The sequence below is a fragment of the Struthio camelus genome, chromosome 2 (genome assembly GCF_040807025.1).
Source record: "Struthio camelus isolate bStrCam1 chromosome 2, bStrCam1.hap1, whole genome shotgun sequence".
NCBI lineage: Eukaryota > Metazoa > Chordata > Aves > Struthioniformes > Struthionidae > Struthio > Struthio camelus.
Window position 1 is genome coordinate 103,121,745 of NC_090943.1, and position 22,116 is coordinate 103,143,860.

The 22,116-nt window shown below is 42.4% G+C and overlaps 1 long non-coding RNA gene across 4 annotated transcripts in view; it reads left to right on the plus strand.

Moving 5' to 3' along the window:
• Positions 1-22,116, plus strand: part of LOC138065985 (uncharacterized) — a 151,172-nt gene that overhangs the window by 59,411 nt on the left and 69,645 nt on the right. The gene's annotated exons all lie outside the window — the stretch shown is intronic.

The window sequence follows — 22,116 nt, forward strand, 5'->3', positions numbered from 1 at the left end:
AGTCTTGAAACTTTTAGAAATGAATCCTTTCTGCTTAACTATGCTAATAATTGCATTTTCATTCATTTTATTTGGTGGTTCTTAAGACTGTACTATTTAACAATAAGTTCAGGTAAATGTAGACTTCTTTTTTTTTTCCTTCCTTTCTCTTGGTTATTTAACTGTCCACTAGTAACACTGTGCATTTGGCATTCAGACTAGCTTTTTTTTTTTTTTAAAGCTATGCTGCATGCAAAAATTAGTGAATATTGCAGATGGCAAGGAATGATCAATAAGGAAGGGAGGAAGAATTGCCTCATCTCCAGTAAACTTCTCCGATTTGGGATTTGGAATAGAATTTCAAAAATCAGTTGCCAAAAAGGTCTTTCCTGAAACAGAGTGACAACTGGAAAAAATGTATAAGCTGAATTCAACCCTCAAGCAAATGTCTGCAGTACTCTTCTCCAAGATGGAGACAAAGAGAAAGCTGTCTTTGTAGCACGGCAGAGTTGGGTAAAATGTTACTTTGGCCATCTCAGCCTTTCTTGCGCCGAAGGCTACAGATATCATCATTTGTTCTGCCATTGACTGAAGGTGAAGGAGACAAAGTCTATGTACCTTAGCAAACAGAAAAGCATTTTACAAGATCATTAGGGAGTAATGCTAAAAACTAGACTTGTTCCTGTGGTGAAATCCTGGCCTGAATGAAGGTAATAAAAGTAATACCATAGATTAAGAAGAAGGACAGAATTTCAGCCATGATGTATTAAATTTAAAAGCCAATTCAATGCAATCCAAGAGACTTTACTTTGAGTAATGAGATTCAGGCCCTCTTCATGTGTTTGGATACTATCATAATGGTAAATTATGTCCAGGGCCAGGTTGGGAAGCCAGACAGCTATCCTTAGGCACAGAACATATATACTAGTCACGTGAAGAGATTTGGCATTACAGATCTGTCTGCTTTGAATGGACTTTTGGTCATATTTGGCCAATAGCTGATAAAAGCAAGTGAAATTACATAGGGAATAATAAGGAGAGATAATATCTAGGATTACTGGCATACATGTAAACTTAAATCACATACATAAAATAAAAGTCACTTCCCACCGAGGTCTACAAGGGCAGTTAAAACTGGATATAGAAATTTATTACAAAATGGAAAGCAGTGTGGATTAGCAGTGTGTGAGTGTAATGACAACATTTTTTTTGTACACAGTACTTGATTTAAAATGTCAGCTTAATGCTCAATACTCAATGCTCAATAACAATTAACAAAGCAAATCAAGTGATAGGGCAAATACTTGAGAGAGCGATCCACTGGGGATCGCTAAATAGACGAATCACATTAGGCTCAGGACCTCTCCTGAGATGAAAATTTTTGAAAGCTGGGAAAGTATGTGAAAGAAGTATCATACATGCTTGCTCTGCCCTTACTCCTCTCTGCATGTTGGCTCACAGACGTGCCTGGGGACAGGTTACTAGGTTAAATGGAGCCCTAGTCTGGACTGGAATGGTTTATCTGGACACTGAGCTTGTTCTTTAGCTCCCCTTTCCCTTCTCCACCTGGTCTGCTGGGAACGGTGCTTCTGGTGGTCATGGCTTCGGAAGTGTTGGCACGAAGCAGTCGTTCCTCATCGCTGAAGCAGTGCGGTAGGTGCTCTCCAGTTGTCCAAAGGACTGGACTATTCCTTGGGGAGATTTTAGTCTAAGCAGAAGTAGACAGTCTGGGAAAGTAGGAGGAGGCTGGACTCTTGGGGTGCAAGTCCTTCTGCTTCACTGAAAGTGGGACGACAGGGGCAGATCTCCCAGCAGAACTTGAATGCAACTTCGTAGCTGAGCTTGGGAGCTCTGATATATATAGGCAAATGCCTGTGCTATTTCCCCGTCTGGTACATAGACTCTCTCTTGCTCTTTTGAGACAGCTACTTCATCCTTGTTTTTGGCAGTGCTCCTGACACTGACTCAAAATGACAAGTCACAAGATTTTTTGTGGGTGCGAGGTTGGAATGCATCTCACAAATAGTTTCAATAGCCAGTGTTCTGAGGGGAAACAGCCTTGATATTTAACATTTTGGAAAGCTACGCTGTCACTTCCAGTTTTCCCCACCATGTTTTTCTCAGTAGGAAGGGAATTTTACTTTGAGTGGTTTAAGTTTACAATGTGTACTCCAGACACTGTTTCGCCATTTCATTCTCTGTGTAATCCTTGTATCTCCTAGAAGAGCTTTATTACCAACTCCATCTGTTCGGGGAACTGCTTTCCCTTCAAACAGCCGAAGCCTGTGGGACGAGAAGCTACATTGAAATGAAGTGGTATCAGTGCTGGCAGTGGGAATTTTATTTTGGCAGGATGCTTGGCTGACCAACAAGCATGTTTCTTTATCTGTCTGACTGAAGGCTTTGACCATGGAGATAAGCAGCACAAAAACGCCTGTAAAGAGAGCCATTTACTTGAAGTGAGGAAGTGGGTGGCTTCATGTATCAAGAGTACTCTTCACCTAGTTTGGGTACTTCCGGAGTATTAAAGAGTGAAAATGCCTCTTGTTACTTATCAAGAAGATTGTCATATCTGTAATATCAGGAAGAGTAAAAGATACAAAGACAGCAGACTAATCAGCAAATAAATCTTAGATCAATGTCTGTAACTTCTTAGGTTTGTCAATACAAGATTGCTGATAAAATTGCATCAGCAAATCCTCTCTTAGCAATAACCAGTACCAGCTCTTTGAATGAAAGAAAGTATAGCAACAAAGAGGTTTTTTTGTTGCTTCTTACTTCAGGGTCCAGCTTTTACCTTTTAGGTTGCAAGCTTGAGACATAACTGATTTAAGAGACGATGTTTACATTTGTATGCGTCTGCGTTCCTACTGCTTGAAGATCACACCCTCCTTTGTTCTTTACCTGATTTTACTCCCCATTTTTTCTATTTCTGAACCCACCTTTTTGCTGCTTTTATACCTCTCTTTCTCTGCCCAAACTTCTCCCAAATAAACAGTCCATCCCAATTAATTTCCCCAATGGTCTCAATTGTTCTACATCTGTACCCAAATATGGTGTTTCTAATGCTATTACTAAGGCAATTTTGGCCTTACGTGGTGTTACTGGTACAGTTGCGTAGTCATAGGCAATCTCACAAGACTGCATCCTAAAACTCTCCTACAATTATCCAAATTATACTGGCACCTCTTTTTTTTTTTTTTTTAAACTTCATACACTCACTAAGGCAAATTATCTACTTTAGCCTTGATTCCTCTACCTACCTCCAATTAAACACATGTAGTTTCTTATCTTAGGCACAGTCTACATACCAAAGCAACAAATGAACATGTTTTTCACACTGTATTTTGTGCTCATACTGCATCCTTGCCCTTGAATTGTTTTAATCATTCTCCCCATTCCCTGAAGAGGCCGTAGCTAGTTGTGGTGCTCCAGTGGGACCTCTTGCTCACATTCGTACAACTGCATCTAGACTGCATCTACCCATCTACTTTTGCCAGACCAGTTACGGGTATGCTATTTTTCTATACTCGTAGCCAAGTACTCACATTTGCAAAGCTTTTTCAAATGTAGGCCTGGATAGCCCTTCCTCTGGTCTCACCATCTGGGTTTCCCCTTAAGAGTTTCTTTGCAGTAAAGTGTTTCTCCTATATGTACAAGTTCAGTATAAAGTAAGCCCTAACCAAAGTTTAAGTTCTTCCTTTCAAGCCAAAAATTTTTCTTCTTGCCTTTGGCGTCTTCATGTATTCATGTACCTTACAATGGAACAACTCCATAGGGAAAGCTTCACACTAAAAGCTTCACTGATTTATCTTCCCTTTCCTTGTAACTGAACAAATGCTTTCTGCTGGAGATATCTCGGCATAGGTCTCCCACTAGTGAAGGACAATGAGTGAAAATTTCCCATATAGATGGGATATTTCAGAGGAGATACCTTCACTCTCTGTACAAGTCAGCTTTTCCTGCTGTGCTTTTACCAGGGTTTTAAATATTTTACTTAAAAAAGATAGGGCCTAGAAACTCTAAATATTTCTTTCATTTATCTTCAGTGAAAGCTAATGCTCCCATAGCCCCTTTCCAGCTGTACCTGAGAGAAGATGAATTTAGTTTTCTGAGATTTACACAGGACTCAGGCTATTCGAACTGCCATACTGCCAGCAATGTCCCTGACTGGGCTCATACCCAGTGGAAAGCCTTGTGGGAGCAAAGACCAGTGAGGCCTTTGAGCCTGCAAGGCTTCTCAGTTGCATGAGGTGGGAAAGTCTCGGGGACCTCGCAGCCCTCTCAGCTACCAGCACCACTCCCACTCTATCTGCTGTCCCTGAAGTCCTCCAGGAGCAAACCGAGAGCCAGGGGCTGGGGCTGTTGCAGAGCTATGAAATTAGATGCAAGCAGGACTTGCGTATGGGGCTGCTGTTCAGTGCATTGGCTGAGCACCACAAAGAGGAGCTTTAACCAGCTGTGGTGGGCTCTTGACACAAGCTCTTTGTGGCTGTCAGAAGGTTGGACTGCTCCTCTGGAGTACCTGCTACTTGTGAAGCGTTGGTGCTATCTGTATACAGCATGAGCGTATGTGCTTTTATAGGCCAGGTTTTAATTGCTTTGACACCTCAACTAGTAGCGGACTTCTGTGTTAGAGATCTTGCTAGTTTTTTAATTGTTCTTTTTAAAATTAAAGCTTTCAGGAAAAAGGAATATTCAGTGGTATGGAGAAAAGGAAATAACACTCTCCTTTTTTTATCATTTATATTAAATGTTCAGAAATCCATTTAAGGTTGTCTGTAGTTACAACTTTATTTAAAGTAGTACTATCTTTTTTTTTTTATTTTTTTCTTTCTGATTAAAAAAAGAAACGGGGGTGGAGGGAAATACTAATTCCAAACCTAGAATTCTAGTAATGTTGATGTTATCTGGAGCTTGTGTTTCTCGTAATTTGCACACTACAGCCTTTCAGGACTGTACCTGGGTCTATGATCTGTGAGAAAGACTGAAGGGTAGTTTGTCTGCTACCAAGCAGAAGAGCCTGCACTCTCATCAGCTTACAGTACAGGCCGTGCAGGCATAATAGATGTATGCAAAAGGGAAGCCTTGGACTGTTTCCTTCTGGTTGCAGACAAGACTTTTCAAGGAGGAATTTGATGCTCAGTCACAGAAAAGGGGCAAAATTAAGCTGCTGTCATGAAATAAGCACGCTGACTACTTTAGGAATTTAACATGTGAACCCTTATGTTTATAATGTTTAATACTTCAAAGACTTGTATGCAGTTCCTGCACTGTGATTATATAGTGTCTTCATGTGTATAAAAAACATGGATTATTTGTTAAAGCTCCATTTAGCTCATTTGTAAAATGCTGGGAGATAGACTGAAAAGATTCTGACTTACGGGTTTGTAAGCTTCTGCTAGTAATAAAGGAAGCACTTGAAACATAGTTATGAAGACACAATGGTACCTAGGCAAGAGAGTTGTCTGGTTTCCAGCTTTCATTTGTCATTATGTTCTTTTGTTGCCCTCATTTGTACTGCTGTACCAGGGAGCCTTCTGTGGTGGTGCAAACTCCGTGCTCAGCCCCACGGAGCTGCGGTTGAGAAAACTAGATTGTCTCCTGTGTGGCCTCTTTGCCTTGTCATCTTCTTTCCGGAGGAAAAAGTATGAGGGCGTCAGAAAATGTTTAGTTATAGCAGGATTGGGGCAGGATGGTGTTACTTATGTTGTACCCCTTTGCCCAGTGCTTGCATGCAGAAAGGATATGTAGAATTTTTTTTCTGGTGCTCTTTGAAGAGGATAGCCATATTTGTGATGTGACTGAGATATGTCCACATGTGCAGTGAGTGCCGAGTCTGGAATGTTATTTTTGGATGAACGCTGCCAGGCATGCCTACTCCTTCTACAGTGTGCACTTTTGAACGAAGAAATGAGAAGGAGGGAAGTGCACTTAGTACTGTTCAGAGCAGAGGCTGTGATGGATGCATGCATTTACTTGTAGTCTGCTTTGCCTGTTCTTGATGCAAAGGTAATGAGCCTAAGGCTAAAAGGAAATTCTGGCTTTTGAGGCATGCGGTCTCTGCAGCCCTAGTAGAGGCGGAAGCAACAATGACAGTTTTTGGTTCAAAGAGAAAAACATTAATCTGCCTCTCTTCTGCATCTCCCCTCCTTGGTTCTACCAGCCCATCTCAATAGTTGTACAGAGTTACTACTAGGGCAAGTAAGGTTTTGAGGTGGGTGGGAATTTTCTGGTGAATACTTTTCTTCTCAGAAAAAAGGAGGTTATTGAATCCAAAGCTTCTTATGGAAACACTCATACAATTTCATGGGAACGTGCATACCAGCAGGAGAGTTTTCTCAGCAGCAAGAGTAAATACTGTGGTTAGCAGGAAACTCCTGTTCCAGAATAGCCATCATAGGTTAATGAACTTTTCTACTTCTTGTGGGGCTGAAGTTCAAAGCAAGGACTTGCGTATGGGTTTCTGCTGGGCTAACAGATTCCTCCCAGCTGCCATGAGATGGCCTCTTTTTGTTCAGGTACAGTTCAGAGAGGGAGCAGCTTTGAAACCGCAAACTGCAGAGGGATGAGAAAGGGTGTTTCGTGCTGCTGTGCTGTCCCTTCTGTGGACTGACTCTCTGTGCATGGCAGTGGCAGCAATATACTGAAGGATTGCTTTGATGAGCAAACTTTAATTAGCTAAGAGAACAGCCTCTGGATTAGCATGAACTTGGCAGGTTTCATTATTTCAGGAGGCAGTCTCTCCTGTGCTGCTTCATGGCTGCGCTCGTGAGCAGCCGCTTGGCCAGGCAATATGTGTTGCCCAGTTGGTGTTGAGTTCAGAATCACAGTAGATCAGTGGCCTGTATTAAAACCTTGCAACTCTGCTGGATGGACTGAATTTGTTTGCCAATGTTGCCCTGAGGATGCGCAACATCAGATCAGTGCAAATCGGCACTGATTAGGCACTAAGGAACAGCAGCTACCCACGTCCGTGACACACAAACTGAGTGTGGTGTTGGCTCTTGTAGTCTGTGACTTCTCCTGTTAGAGTCAATAGAAATGAATATTTCTCCATCCCAGCTAATGTAATTTCTTCTGTGTTCACTGTGTTCATGGGGAAGTGACTGTCTCCGTAGAATAGGCTCAGCACAACCCACCGCTGGGGAAATGCTCAGCTATATCTAGGCACTCCTTTCATAATACTGCTGAGACCACCTGCTGAAGCTGATTCAACAAGCGCCTAATTAACGCTGATGCAAAGAAGAAATTTCTGGCTTTACAAATTCTGTTTATAGGTGACTCAAAGGGGCAGGAAGTGATGGTGAACGATATGAAATTTCATAGTCATTCAAGTAGTATGTTAGGGAACTTGGCAGGTCAGTATGGTTTTGCCATAATCATCCACAAGCAGGGACGAATGTCCAAAATCACTGCCCTTGCACTTCTGGATCACTTATCACTGATGGTTTCTCTCCCTTTAAACAACTAAAATGCTCCAGCTGACTTCCACATAGGCCTGACATGAAATCTTTAAAAATGTTCCTCTAACCAAATGCTGGCAGATATGGAAACAAGTGTGTGTTCACTGAGAGTACTGTAAAAGGGAGCAATTGAAAGATGGGTATTTCTTGCCAACAACAGACATTCTGAACAACCTGCTCAGCCCTTCCAGACAAAAAATAGGACTTAGATTAGACAAGGATCCTGAATTTCAGCAATCTACTTTGCCTCTTGCACAGGTTCCCTTTTGGTACCCAGGTATTCTCTAGTCTCTTGTCCTTTCTGATTGATGGGTAGTAAGATTGGATCTGTTAGGATGCATGAAAAAAATGGGTGAAGGAGCTAGAGCTGAAGGAGGATTAAGTTTAAACTGGACTCTGATGGATTTTGGGATTGGATTTCAGACTGGTCAGCCTATTGCCCAAAGATAGTGTTTCTGATAAAGATTAACTTTATAGCTGGTGCTCATGTTCTTCCAGTTACTTCTTCTAGCAGAAGTGTGTCTGGTAAGGGAATTCACATTGCTTGTGGTGAAACCATTCCTAAATTAATCCAGCCATTCTCAGACTGTAGAAGCAAGGGGTTTTTGAACATCACCTTGTCTTCAGCATGATGCCATGATGAGAATGCTGGGAGGTCATTTTCTCAGTGGCTTGTGCTATCTTTTCAAATAGTGCTTTAATGGTAGGTACAGCTCTTTCCATATCAAGAATTGCTGTAACTGTGCTTGGAGAGCTCAACTGAATCTCAGTTTGAAAGCAGGGAGAACGGTCTTCTCATTGCTAGATGCGGAGAAGGATGTTCTACATCCCTTCCTCAGGCAGGCACGGCAGACAGAGTTAGTGGAGGGACAGCTTCAGAGGAGAAGCATTTTTCGGATTTGGTGAAATCTGAGTTCTTTCCTCTCCTCAGTCTTCTGAGCATGCAAATGCAGTGAGCTGTTCTCCACCCGGTTACCTCAGCCAGGCACTTAAATAGGCACAGGTTGGTGTAGATTGCATCTGATGTGAGGGTGGGATAGAGCTGAGTGCAATCTGTGAGTGGAATTTGCCAACAAGGCAGCAATTATAGATATGGGATTATACGTGTGAAGGGCCATTTCCACTTCTCGAATGTTTCCAGAAAGAATGACAGGAGCCATTTTAGAATGAGACTGCTCTGTGTCAGGGGTTGGACAGCAGTGATCCCCCCCTTAATGATATGAGAAGATTTAAAAAGTCCAGAAACAGACAGCTATAATCTGTGCATTACTCCTGTTTGCTGCTGAGAGAAAACAGTAAGAAAAGCACTGTCTTTGATCTGCTTACTGGCTTGAGATCTCATTACGATGCTCAGAGGATCTTTGTTCCTAGTCAGGAAGCTGAACCTGCTTTGTTTAATAAGTTTCTTCAAGATGGGGCAAGTAGTGTATTAGGGCAAGCTGCTGTTTGTTTTTTTTTTTAAAGTGGCTATTCAGAGAGCATCATCTGGGAGAAGTTTCAGCTCATTCTAGCTTCTCTTTCCTTAATAGGAGTCAGTATGGATCAGAGTCACAAGTTATTTCTAGTATATGGATTACCAAATATCTAAAATTAATGTATAGATGTTCCTGTCCTGAGAGTCCAGTGTGGCTAAGGATGGCTTGCTTTAGAAAAGCCTATCTATCTTTGCTCAGTAGTTTCCCTTTCTAGGGAAGGAGGCAAATACAAACTTTCTGATTTAGCAAGGACATAACACTTTGGACTAGTTGAGTATGATTTGGAAGTTGCTGTACTGTGAGATGAAGAAGTGGAATTTCTTTAGAGCTTCCTCCAGCAGAGGAAAGTTTCACCGGCAGTCTTGGTCGAAGCCTGTGTAAGTCTGGTTCCCAGCAGAAACAAGCTTATCTTTCCTCCCACTTGTGTGACAAGCTCTTCCAGAGGATAGGTGGTGGTGAGAAGCAGCACTTAGCTTGGTTTTTGAGGACTCAAGTTTGCTGTGAGCACCCCAGCCTTAGCTCCGTGCTGGCTGCAAAAAGTGATGTGAGGAAATAAGATTGTAGAGCCTGGGGAGAAACTTTGCAGATCACTTAGCCTTCAAATTACTGATGCTGCTCAAACTTCCCTCCGTGGGACACCCATGCTCCAAGTCTAGCTCAAGTCACGTGAAAAAATGAATTTGGCATGAATGTTATGAGTCCATATTGATCTGCCAACAAATCCACCCCAAGCGTCCTGCTCCATGGCTCTACACTTAAAATAGAGCAGCACAAATGACAGCCCAGCATAGAAACATACAGATGTACTTGCAGAATTGCCTGGAGGTGGCTTCTGCAGGATTTCCCGTGAACTAACCCTGCTGCAAGCTGACTCGCCTTAGCACCACGTTTTCTTTTTACAGTTAAATAAAAGGCAAGGGCTACAGAAGGACTTGAAAGCAAACAGAATTAACGTGGCAAGAAAAAAGACATTCCTTCTTCTTAGCTCTCTGTGTTCCGACTGTCCTAGGAAGACTTACTTCATTTATCGTGGATATTGTTTACTAACTCAAAAGTGTACAAATGTAGGGATATTGCATGCTTCTATGTCCACCTGACCTCTGCTGACATCATTAGCAACAACTGGTGAGAAGCTGCCTCGTGCATCTAAGTGCTGTTTTGTGCATTGCTTTTTTCCCAAATATCTCAGCTTCAGAGCAAGGTGCATAAAGCAAAGGAAATTTAAAATGACTCTAGCCCAATTATGGCAGAAAAAATCAGCTATCTAGCTTAATGTGGGAAATACAATCGCATCTCCTCTTCTTTTTTTCTCCTTTTGTATTAGATGCTCTGTTTGTGGGATGTGTTAGGTGCTCTTTATGTGGGATGTTCTGAAATTTTATTGCATTGAGCATGTCTGGGAATTGGGAGGTCTCTTTATTACAGAAGGCAGAGATTTTGAGATGGGCTGTCAACAACTTTCAATGCTTTAATCTACCTTCAAGGTGACTGGATGATGCACTTCATAGAGAAATGTCCCCTGGGGTGCTATAACTAGAAACATAGGACTTCCTGTTCAACCCATAAATTTTTGAAAATTAGAGGCCTACAATTATATATGTAAATCAACCCTTCTATATACATATACATAAACACAAACATAATTATGGAAGGTCCTAATTTTCAGGGTGGCTACTGTAAGATCTAACTGGGCACTCAAGGTTGAAACTCTGAGCTGTGGTGTTTCCTAAAGTATTTGAGTAACCATATATTTGAGTACTTTTCCTTTAAATTTATGAACATGACTTTATGTTTGTTTATACATTTTTATATATATATATATTTATATATATATATTTCTAATTAGATTATCTAAATTGTGCTTTAAAATATCTAATTATACCCTAGAGTGGAAAATACTCTGAACAAAAATCTTTTAGTATTCAGGTATGGGAAAAGCAACTGAGACTGACTGGGTGGGTTGCTCCCTTGGTAGCAATGCAAATAGCGTGGATATGGTTGCAGTCACTGCAGGACTGTTGGCAAAATAGTATTTTCCTTTTCTTCAGATTCTTTCATCCAAAGGTTTCCTATCTTTAGAAAGATAGGTGAGGAATATATGTGTGAGGCTGCGTGCAAAGGTAACATACCCATGGCTGGAAGTTTAGGACTTGAATTCTTACCGTTTTTGTGCTCATCCAGTTACTGAGCACTAAGTATTTTGGGGCTATATTTGCTCCATGACTCTCAGAAAATGGAAGGGGCACTGGCTGGTTAGCGGATCACAGTTCCACTCCCAGGTTGCTCTAACCAAACGTGTGGACAACAAGACAAGGTAGCAAGCATGCTACAAGGAGCCAAGTTATTTCAAAAGCAGTCTTTGGTGCAAGAGCACCTATTTGAGGCAGAATGGGATATCCTTCTTCTTCCCGGTAGAAACAGGGGGAGGTGGATGCTAGCAATGGCTCCAGGATGTTTACACAGTGGGGATAGTTTCCTGAAAACATTAGTTTGCCAGTGCCCCAAATGTCTGAAGGGATAGAGATGGATCAAGACTTGAACTCTGTTCAGAGCAGCATTCTGACTGCCAGCACAAGTAATGTAGTTGAAGCTGAGATACATATAGTCATCAGCAATAAGTAGGACAAGCTGTAAAAGACATACATAGCAGTATGAAAGAAGGGCGTTGGATGCTTTCCCTGATGTCTTGCCTGGATGTGTCTTGCTGCCATCAAAACCTTTTCTTACAGATTTGGATGTGGACAGATTTTCCCAGGAGGGGCTGTGGGCTCTGCCTCCTTGGAGGTCTTTAAGACCAGAGTAGCTGGATGTCTGTAAGGAACGACCCGGGTACAGCTGATCTCATCTGGAGTGAGCTGGCGACTTGCAAGATCGGGGTGTGCGGTGGCTCTGGACGTCTATTTCTACATCAACCACCTGATGGTGCTGTTTGTTTAAGTTCTCAGCTGCAGTATATGCTACTCTCCTGCAGAGCTATGGACTTGAATGCAAATCTTCCTTACCACAGTACATTTAATTAATAAATAAATAATAAAAAAGGTCTGCATCCCAACCTGGCTCTGGATGTAGGATCTCACCTTTCTGCAAGACCTCAGGGCAACAATCAATGTTTTTTTAAAGTCTGATTTCAAGAAAGTACCTTGGATAAGGTCTGGGGGAGGCTAAGCCTGGCTGCCTCTGCATTTTCTGGAGGCTTACAATCGCTTGCTAGGTTTTCCTAATTTGTTTTGCATTCTCCTCACAATTTCCATTGTGGAGCTTTCCCGTACGAGGATTAACCGTCACAAGCGGTGCAGTGCAGCGCTGGCAACCTCCCTGGAAATCATGCCTCCTGAATAATGATGAGAACTGAAAGCAGGACAGAGAATCCACCCTTCTGCTCCCTAAATCATCACTGTGTAATAACGCAACCAACAAAGCAGTGCTTGGACACGTCCTTTCTTCTCACAGCCTGCACCCCAAACAGTCCCAGGTCCACCTAGAAGGGAGCTTACATCAAAATGCACGTGGAAGGCAAGAAATGCAAAGTGTGGGGCTGCTTCTACCCAGATCTGAGCACCTACTGCGGGAGACCAGGCTCCCCTTTTGCTCTGGAGGCACAGGCTTGCGTTCACCATCTTAGGGACCTGGCCCTTTGGTTGAGAAATAGTTGTGCTTTCCAGTGCAGGTGCAGGAGGAGGGGAGAGAACTGGTAATAATAACCACGGCCAACACACAGAGGGGAGGGCAGAACAGCTCACACTCCTTCCTTGCTGAGTTAATTTTCCGATGATGAGAGAGGGTGGAGACTAAAATTTAGCCCAGATTACCGCACTTGCTCCTACCTCAAGCAGCCCTACCAGTGGGTCTCTCTAAAGTAAACAGGCTGGCTCCTCATTTGTTTCTCACTGTCAGAACGATGATTCCAACTAGATTTCTTTCTGTTTGTGTTTGCTGCTTGTCTGTGCTGACAAAACATGCGTAGTTTGTAGCTCCCTCGCTTCAGCTGGCTGCTGTTCCATTTTAATGTGAGGCGCTTCATCGGAGGTCATTTACTCAGTATGTTGCTGGGTCATTTACAAATATGAGCTGATGAATATTTCATAGTCGTTCACCAGGAATTCTGCTGAAGTGTAGAGCTTCATGGCAGTGAGTCAGTACGTGATGCACTCAACCTGAAATTGTTTCCTTGCTGCATCTCTCGTCAGACATGCTAATTGCTGATGTCAAGGAGGGGAAGTTGGTGGGAGGAGAAGGAATATATATATGTATTAATGTAATAACACTCTTTATCTCACTTTGATTCTACTTAAATATCCCTGGGATCAGCACTGCTTGGGGAACAGGCTCTTTTGATGGAATGGTGAGAGCAGACATTGCTTCCCATTCGCTCTAAGAGCAGTACCGAGGCTGACTTTCATTCCCGCAGTGCCACACCTCCAGGAGGGAGGCTGTCCTGGACTTAGAGACTCCTTCTTAAGTGCCAGGAAGAGTGAGTGCTTGCAGCAGAGCAGGTGGTGAGACCAATTTATCTTGCTGCAGAACATCCTAGTGCAAGCAGGGCACAGTGTGTAGGGAGGACATACTGGTATTACTGCCTGCTTGAGATTGTAGAAGCCTGGAGCGATAGTTCTGCAGACAGAGAAACCCAAGCCAGATATCTCAAAGAGCCCAGTGATGATTTGGACACCAGCATCATTAGGTGTTTCATTGCTGAGACACCTGAAGAACATAGAAGGTGGGATAGCGTACCAAGGTTGAGAGCAGGGGTCAGTCAATGTACTTTACCCAGCCGGCATCAGCTGAGAGGGAGTATATTGCTGTATCACAGCAGTGGTAGTGGCAGCAGAAAGTCGCAGTTGTACATTGGGTTGTGCAGATGTGCTTGTGGAAGTGTGCCTCTAGCCTTACCAACTGACTTGGGAAAAGCTGGTGGGAAGGTGTTTTCATGTTATGGTTTTGTATGTAAACTACAAAAAATGGGCCACTGTAAAATAATTTCTATAGTACCGTTCTGGATTTTTCTAAACAAAGTTTTATAGTGAAAGATGTCTCGCTCTGGTAGCTAGTGCTATGGTGAGCATTAGGACACACTTTGGTTCACTGTCGAGAAAACAGTCAAACCGAAGAGATCCTGTAGATATCCCAGCTTCTCCAGGCTTCTCCCTTGGTGGTGTCAAAGTCAAGCTGGGGGGTGGGGAGTGTCTGCCAGTAAGAACGATTATTGGAAATATGAATGAAGTGTGTCAAACACGGGAGGAGGAAAGGAGGCCGTGTGTTAATGGAGCTCACTGGCTTCCCTGGGTGCTTAGAAGCCTCTCTCTCCTGCCCAAACTGCAGGGATGGGCTGGAAGATGTGCCTGCTTTTTATTTGCTGCTGGCTGGTCATCTGGTGCCTGAGATGTAGACTAAAGGAGAGAAGCTGTGAATACATCAAATTCGGTCACTCTTTGGGAAATAGGGTGTCATCTTAGATGGAGAGGAGAAAGGGTGGTAGTTTGGAAGACAGAAGAGCTGTGGAGCTTAATACCTAAGGACTGAAAGTGAGAAAGGATCCTCCTCTTTTCACTTTTCCATCTCAGTTTAGTCTATGCTGCACATTTCATGCAGCTGTCAGTATTGCAATTTTTCTCTCACAGCAGATCCCTGTCACAACAGGCTATCCCATGCTGCACTGTAAGTAAGGTCCTGCAAACAAGATTGGGTGCCCTGCCTTATGGGAAACTGTTACTGTGCACTGTATGGGAGAGAGGGTGGATCTGGACATTGGGCAGATGTAGAAATCAGTGTTGTGTTCCCCAACCTGCTGACTTTATGAGGACAGAGCAAAAGTTTTCTGCAGGTGACACTGTCTAGCCATTGCTAGTCAAGGTGGTCTGGGGTGAACTAATGGTACAATAACCGGCCCTCAGCACTAAACTTTAATTTGAAGGAAGCTTTAATTTGAAGGAGCTTTAATTTGAGCGCTACGTGGGGTTTTTACTTTGTGATATTTTTTGTTTTGTTTTGTTTTTAAGATTCTGTACTCTCAGTAGTATGGACAATCCACCACTGTGCCATTCAAGTCTGTCTATTTTTGTACATACACATGGCATATTCTCTCTCATTGCGTGTTTGGACATGACTTCTAGAGGCACCCCCCAAGAGAGTCCTGGTTATCCGTAGTGCAATGGCACAGCAGTCCTTCAGTTCCTGGGCTGGCTCCCCCGAGAAAGGGCCCAAACACAGTGGGGACAGTGGGAACATTTGCCATAGACATAGGGTTAGGCCAGGATGGACCTGATGGCTTGAAACTCTAATCTCTGTTCTGCCATGGCTTCATGGATATCTCTGAGGAAGTCAACCTTTTTTGATTCTGTGCTTTAACCTCTCTGTGCTTCATCTCTGCTTTTGTGAGTAGGTTTTGGAGGGTTTTGTTTGATTGTTTGCTTTTTAAGCTTGACTAATGTTTTTAGGATTTTACTGGCTGCTACCCTATGATGCAAAGTCTTCATTGGAAAACCCTAGGGGACAGGTGAGCTCTTAAGAGGAAGATATCAACATCCTGAAAGTTAGGTGCCTGGGAACTTTATGCCAATATTTATGAAATGCAATAAAAGCAAGCCATGCGGAAAAAAATGTAAGGCTCCTTTGGCTCCATTATAGTCTTTATTGGGCTTCTTAGTAGATTTTTTTTTTAATTTGATTTTTTATTTGACCAATTATAATGAGAGAATCAAACTGATTTTGTAGCTGGCTCTTCCAAAACAGCTCGATAAACCAGTAGAGCTTTAAAATATAATTAATAACTTCTTGTAGAGTGAGACTTCTTTTGTGTGGGGGTGCGGACATATGTGGGTGGTTAATGAAAATATGTGGTACTCTAGTACCACATATTCTCTGTGTCTCTTCCACTCTCACTTTCTGATGCACGCAGATATTATAGGCCAAAATTTGCCACTGCTGTCATCCCAGAAATAAGCAGGACTAGTCATAGAGCAAAACGTGACTTACTGCAAATGCAAGTGACAGATGACAGAATTGTACCTGAAGAGGGGAAAAAAGTGGTGATTCTTAGTAAAACTTGGTTACCTTCCTAAGTGGAGAGCAAGTGATCAAGCTTATATTATGCTCTATCAAAAGCAAAATAGCAATATTACTATTCTAGAGAAGCTTACTGAAGATAGGGCAATTACAGTGGAAACTGCAGAGGGAGTTGTGTTAGAAGGAGCTTAGGCATCAGGTCAAGTGAGGTAATTATGCTCTCTGTGCAGCACTTGTGAGGCCATGTCTGGTGTACTGCGTCCAGTTTTGATCCTTAGTATCCTTAGTACAAGAGGGACATTGACAATTTGGAGTGAGTCCAAGAGAAGGCCACTAAGACAGTTCAGGGCTGGAACATGACATATGAGGAGAAGCTGAGGGAGCTAGGTTTGTTCACCATGGAGAAGAGAAGGCTAAGGGGTGGGAGTGGGGAGAGGGTCTGATTGCTGTCTGCAGCTACCTAGTGGGAAGTTATAGATGCAGCCAGAAAGAATGAGAGGCAGCAGACACAAGTTACAGCAAGAGAAAGTCCAGCTAGACGTAAGGAAGACAATTTTCACAGGAAGGGTGTTGAAACACTAGAAGACGTTGTCCAGAAAGGCTGTGGGATCTTTGTTTTTGGAGGTATTCAAAACTCAGCTGGAGAGGGCTCGAGCAACTTGACCTAACTTTAAAGTCAGCCTTGCTTTGAGCAGGAAGTTGGACTAGATGACCTCCAGAAGTGCCTTCCTACTTCCTACAATCTGTACTGCTTCCATAATGACTTCCAAACAAGGGTCTTCACCCTCCCTTTCAGGAACAAAACTCCCTCAGGACTCTCCATGCCACAAGCAGCTTTGCTGTACCTTTGCAGGCTACCACCCCTCATCCAATGCTTGCTGGGTTTTGCTTTGGACTGCCTGTATTTTCCTGTGTGTGAAGGTGGCTGTTAGGTCCACCTTCAGCTCAAAAATCTCTTCTACTTTAACAGAAAGAGCCCCAAATGGTACAAAACACACATGAAAATTAGGTTTGCTTTGACCTAGTGCTTTCCCGCTATCTCCCTGTGCTCCTCAACAGATCCTCCTGTAAAGCTCCTTCCTCTGCCAAGACTTACTGAGGGTCTTGTTAAGGGAGAGTTCTCTCCAACAGATGTCATTGATGAGGTGACAATGAGATGTCAATATTTCTCCTAAGGTTTCAGGCCACCAGGCTTAAAAATACTGCACATAACCACTATGTCAACATTTAAAATGAAACAAAGAACTTGATTTGGGTCACAAGAGGTTGAAATGAGGACCCGTGCTTTGGGTAGGCCAAGTACCATTTAGTCCATATGAGCATATCTGAATAGAATATAGGACAAATAGGATTTTTTCTGGAGTTTAATATTTGAAAATACCTAGTCTTGTATTCCATACAGGAAAATATTACAGAAGACTATTTGTTTGTAAGTCTTCCACATTTCCATAGGATCATAGGATAATTGGAGGGGTTGGAAGGGACCTCTTGCTCCAACTTATGCTCAAAGGAGGGCTTACCTCCTTTGAGGTGAAGCAGGGTAAACTCTGAGGTCAGCTATGAGGTTACTCAGCGCTTTGTCCAGTTAGGTCTTTAAAACCTCCAAGGACAAAGACCGCGCAGTCTTTTTGGGCTGTTACTCTCCCACAGAGGTCAGCTATTCCAAATTTTCTGGAAAAACGTTGGTAAGTTTAAGCCCTGATTCAAGGGTATGTGTTGCACAGTCAGCACAGAACTGTGAACAACCTGACCATGGCTTGAATAAATCATTAAAATGTCCTCTGGTTTTCCCTTTGCAAAGTGGATACAGTAGCAGTGAAGGTGCCAGAAAGACTGTATCCCAGTTCAAGTTGCAGCTGGGCTCCAGTGCAATCGCAAGTGCTGTCTCTCTCCCTTCCGTCAACCCTGGAACTCACCCAATTCTGGACAAAGTCAAGCTGGCTGTAAAATCTAAAGCTGAGCTCTGGAGTCAACATATTTGTTTTTGTTAATTTAGAGGGAATGTGATAATCACTGAATGGCAGTCTGCCATTAGCAGTCAGTAAAGTAAGAAAGTTCAGTATTTCTTTTCGAGTTCTAGTGCAAAGATAGGCTAATTGTGAAATTTCTTTGCAGAAGCTGTTGTGAACTAGGAACCCCGTGTCATAAACCAGCTTAACAGCAAGATGCCACAATTTACTGAGTTTGACCCAGAAGTTGCTGCTTGAAAGTTATGGCCTGAGCTGTGTGGGAAGCCAAGTTAGTGTGAGGTTTTGGATCACCAAAGCTCCTGAGCACTGCCGAAGTCTGAATTTTCCCTTCCAAGTCAAACTTCTTGTGGCCTCAATATTAGGACCACTTTCATGGGTGAATGGATCTGTGGTTAAAGTGTAGGAGAGTAGTGTGGTAACTATGCCTCAACTAATGCCAATTACATGAGATTTTTTGAACATCTGCTCAGAACACTGACAAAGACTGCTGGGTTTTTTTGATAAGCCAGAAAAGTTTCTTGGTTCTTTGTCCCTGTCTCCTCTTCTATGCACTAGAACTTGATGAAGCACCTTTTCCAGGTCAGCTTCAACAGGTTAGATGAATTTCTGACATTTATCTTGATGCCCAATGCCAGAAGAAGAAGAAAGATCAGCATTTAATAATTTCTTCTTAGTACGGCGCTCTTGTGTCCCTGCTCAGAATATTCAAGGTCACCAACTGCTGTTCAAAGACACGGGAACAGTGAAAGCTATGCGCTGAATGCTGTCATGTACCGTGTGTCGTCAAGCTCACAGCTTCCTTTCAAGGACTCCTCATGACAACAAATAACAGTAGTCTTAATCTGAGGTACTCAAATGGCTTCCGTGTTAGCAGAGCAAATACAAGAGACAGCTCTTTTAATGCAGTCGCAGGCGTGCCTGTTTCCTTTTGATAATGATGCACCCATTAGCCTGTTAATAGTAGAACCAATGTTTAATAAACCAACTTTCTTACGCTCTCCATGCACCGGTTGAGCTCTGAGCTCAGTCATGGTGGCTTTCTCTCATTTGTCCGTTGCCATAGGTGTCTTTCTTATTGTTCTTGTAGGTATGGGTGGTCTGCTGATGTTTGTATTTTGGGAGCAGCTAAGGAGATAAACATGTAAGACACAATCCCTAGCCTGCCGAGTTTAAAATTTAGCTCAGAGGTCAAAACCGTTAGAAGGGCATGAGTGACACAGCTTCCAAATTTAAGGAAGCTGACGTACTTAGGAGTCCAAGTTTTAAGGTTAACTAATGGAACTTAGATTCTCAGATTTTTTTTGAGGAGGCAGTATCCAAATATAGATGTTTCTCCCATAGCCTAATCACGGGACAATGTAGGCAAGCTTAGACTTGTCTTCCACAAGGCACAAAGCCCTTTTCAGCAGTGGTTTCATTTCATAGTATATGCTAGATGTTCAGCTGTTTTCTTCTAACTTTCCCTTTTTAAAATGTGGTGGTATGTGTCCTTTATGGTTCTGCATGTTTGTTCAATCTAGGGGCTGAACTGTTATGGGAGAAACCCCCTAGCAGTCTCTGTCACTGTTCCTTGGATAGCTGCCTTAATATTTATGTTACCCACTGCATACACGGTCATGCTTTAACTCCTGTTTTGATTAGCTCTCCCACTTTTTATTTTCTAGACTGTGATGCAAATTTCAGGACTATTTGCTGTTTGTATCTATATTGGCCCTAATTTTGACTTAATTTTGCATCGCTTTTTAGCTGGCTTTTCCAGATAATCTGCTAGCAAGCTTGTACCTGATAATGAGCAAATAAAACCTACTCATTCTACTGAATAACCATACACCTGTATGTATGGTTTAATGTGTGGAGAACTGTGTCTGCCCGTCGCTGAAACTGGTGGCTCTCAGCTTTTTCCATATTGAAACTGCAAGCAACAATTGAAAAAGCTTTGTGACCATCCTTCTGCCTAAATATATATAGCAACTGAGTCTTTCTCAGCCCCTTCTGAGATCTTGCAACTTAAGCTATATGGTAAGATACATCTACTGAGGATTTATGAAGCTTGGAAATGGTAATTTTTTGACTTCGGTGTTCTTGTTCATTTACAAAGAGAGTCCACTGAAGGAGAGCCATTTATACTTTATTACTTTTCCTTGAACAGTGACATTTTTATTTCTGAAGAATTGTTCTTTTTGCTTTTAATTTAAAGAGAAAACACAATTTCCCTAAATTTGACAAATAACTGAAGATTTGCCTGAGATGCTTTGAATTCCTGCTTAATAATTACAAAATTCACTGTCCAATCTCACTTTCTAATTATTGTAGGATTAAAAAATGAAAAATGAAATGCTCAAGAATAACTTTTCATTGCTGAGATTTCATCACTGCATTTTTTTCTACAGTGAAATACATATTTTTGACTGCTTGTTCCTTCACAAATCATCCTATTTTCAGTGGATGCTCTGCCATTACTAATACCTCAACAAAATAATAGAAGCTGTTATGAGAACAGCAGAACTGATTAAACTTGTCATCCTGTGAACTGGTATCCTGACCTCTACACCAGTGCAAAACTACCAGCTCTTCTCCATGTTCTTCCTAACAGCTCTGTTGAATGAGAGCTACGTTAGCCTGCAGCTGTATGTGTACTGATTTGTTGGCTCTCTGAGGCTAACTGGAATACATAATAGCCAAATTTTGCCTGCCTCTCCCTTAATGGAAGGAACTAATTTTGGTCTTTCTCCTCTGTCCAACTGTCAGATCCCTGAAACTTATAAAAATATAATTATCTGTGGGACTTCAGCCCTTCTTTCAAATTTGGTTAAAATTAGCTGAAGGGATTGAAAATTTACTGAAGGGAGCTGACAGACAGGAAATCAGGCCAAAAATACATCAGCCATTATGTCAGTTCTATGTGTCATGGATAGCTGTTAATTTAATACTGCATTTCTCCCAGACTGGCCTGTGGGGATACCTACTCTGGTGTCCAGGAGGTGTTATTATTATGTGCATATTTCAGGGAAGAGCTCCTTGGAAACATTCAAATCTGTTACCTCTAAGTACCACTCAGTGTTGAGTGTCATTGCATATTCTTGAAGGCAGGTCTGCAGCCCAAGGCTGAGCTGTTATTTTTTCCATTACTGATGAATTTCTGGGGCACATTGAATGGCTATCTGCAAGGCAGATGGGATTGCCCCTTTAGGTTTACTTGTGGTAGCTTTTGTCGAAGGGTTTTAGGTAACAGTGTGGGGCTCCTCCCTGGAGGCAGACCCAGGCCCTTCATGAGCACATACCCTCTGTGCAGATGTGGATGTTGCTTTGTTATTATGAGCAGAGACACTGTCTCTTCAGATCAGTGCTAACCCAGCAAGGCCTCCCACTGCTGCAGCTGCTCTTTTGACTGAATAAAACTGTCCAGCTCTTATATTTTGGGCCCATGTAGAGTTGAGGTGAATTCAGGTGTGTAGTAAATGCCTTGTCCTAGGTACAACATGTGTTTGCATTTGGTCCTGTCACCTTAACTACACAAAATTTTGCACAGACTCTCAGAGTTAGTTTTCATCGTATCTGAAGTTTACCTGTTTTAGGAGCTACTGCTGCAGCAAAACACTATGCCTGGGTTTAGTTTTATGCCTGAGAGCACTTCTGTTGAAATTAGTAAGAATATTTATCTATGCACAGCTAAGCTGCATACGTTGGACTGGTTGGGGTCTTTCTGTGAGGTGCAGTCAACACCCTGTGCCTGTAAGGGCACTACAGCTGCCATTCCACTGTTATAAAGAAGAGAGATAGTTGTGTGTTACCTTCCTTTTCAAGGTGCCTTGCAGTGCTAAAGACTAAAAAAGTATTTCTCCATTGCACAGTGCAATTTGGTGAAGACATTTCAGAGAGACTTCTAAACTAGTTAGCTCTAAGTATTTTAAGCAATATAGCTGCATTAGCAGAGAGCTCAGCTGGGTAAATCAGCATTGTGCAGCATAGACATACCCTAAATTTCTGGTATGGCTTCCTCAGTGACACTTCTTCAAACCACAGCTTGACAATAAAATATGATTTTTCCCCCCTCCAAAACAGTGTGCTAGGAAAGCTTGCATACATTTTTCTTTTTTATTATCTCACTATCTCCTCTCTTAAAATAAATTCTAACCTGACTGCCTCATTTTATTTCATTCTATTTTTTTTTTCTTTTATTGGCGGCATCCTCTCATTCATCTGAGCCTGGATCCCCTGTAACCC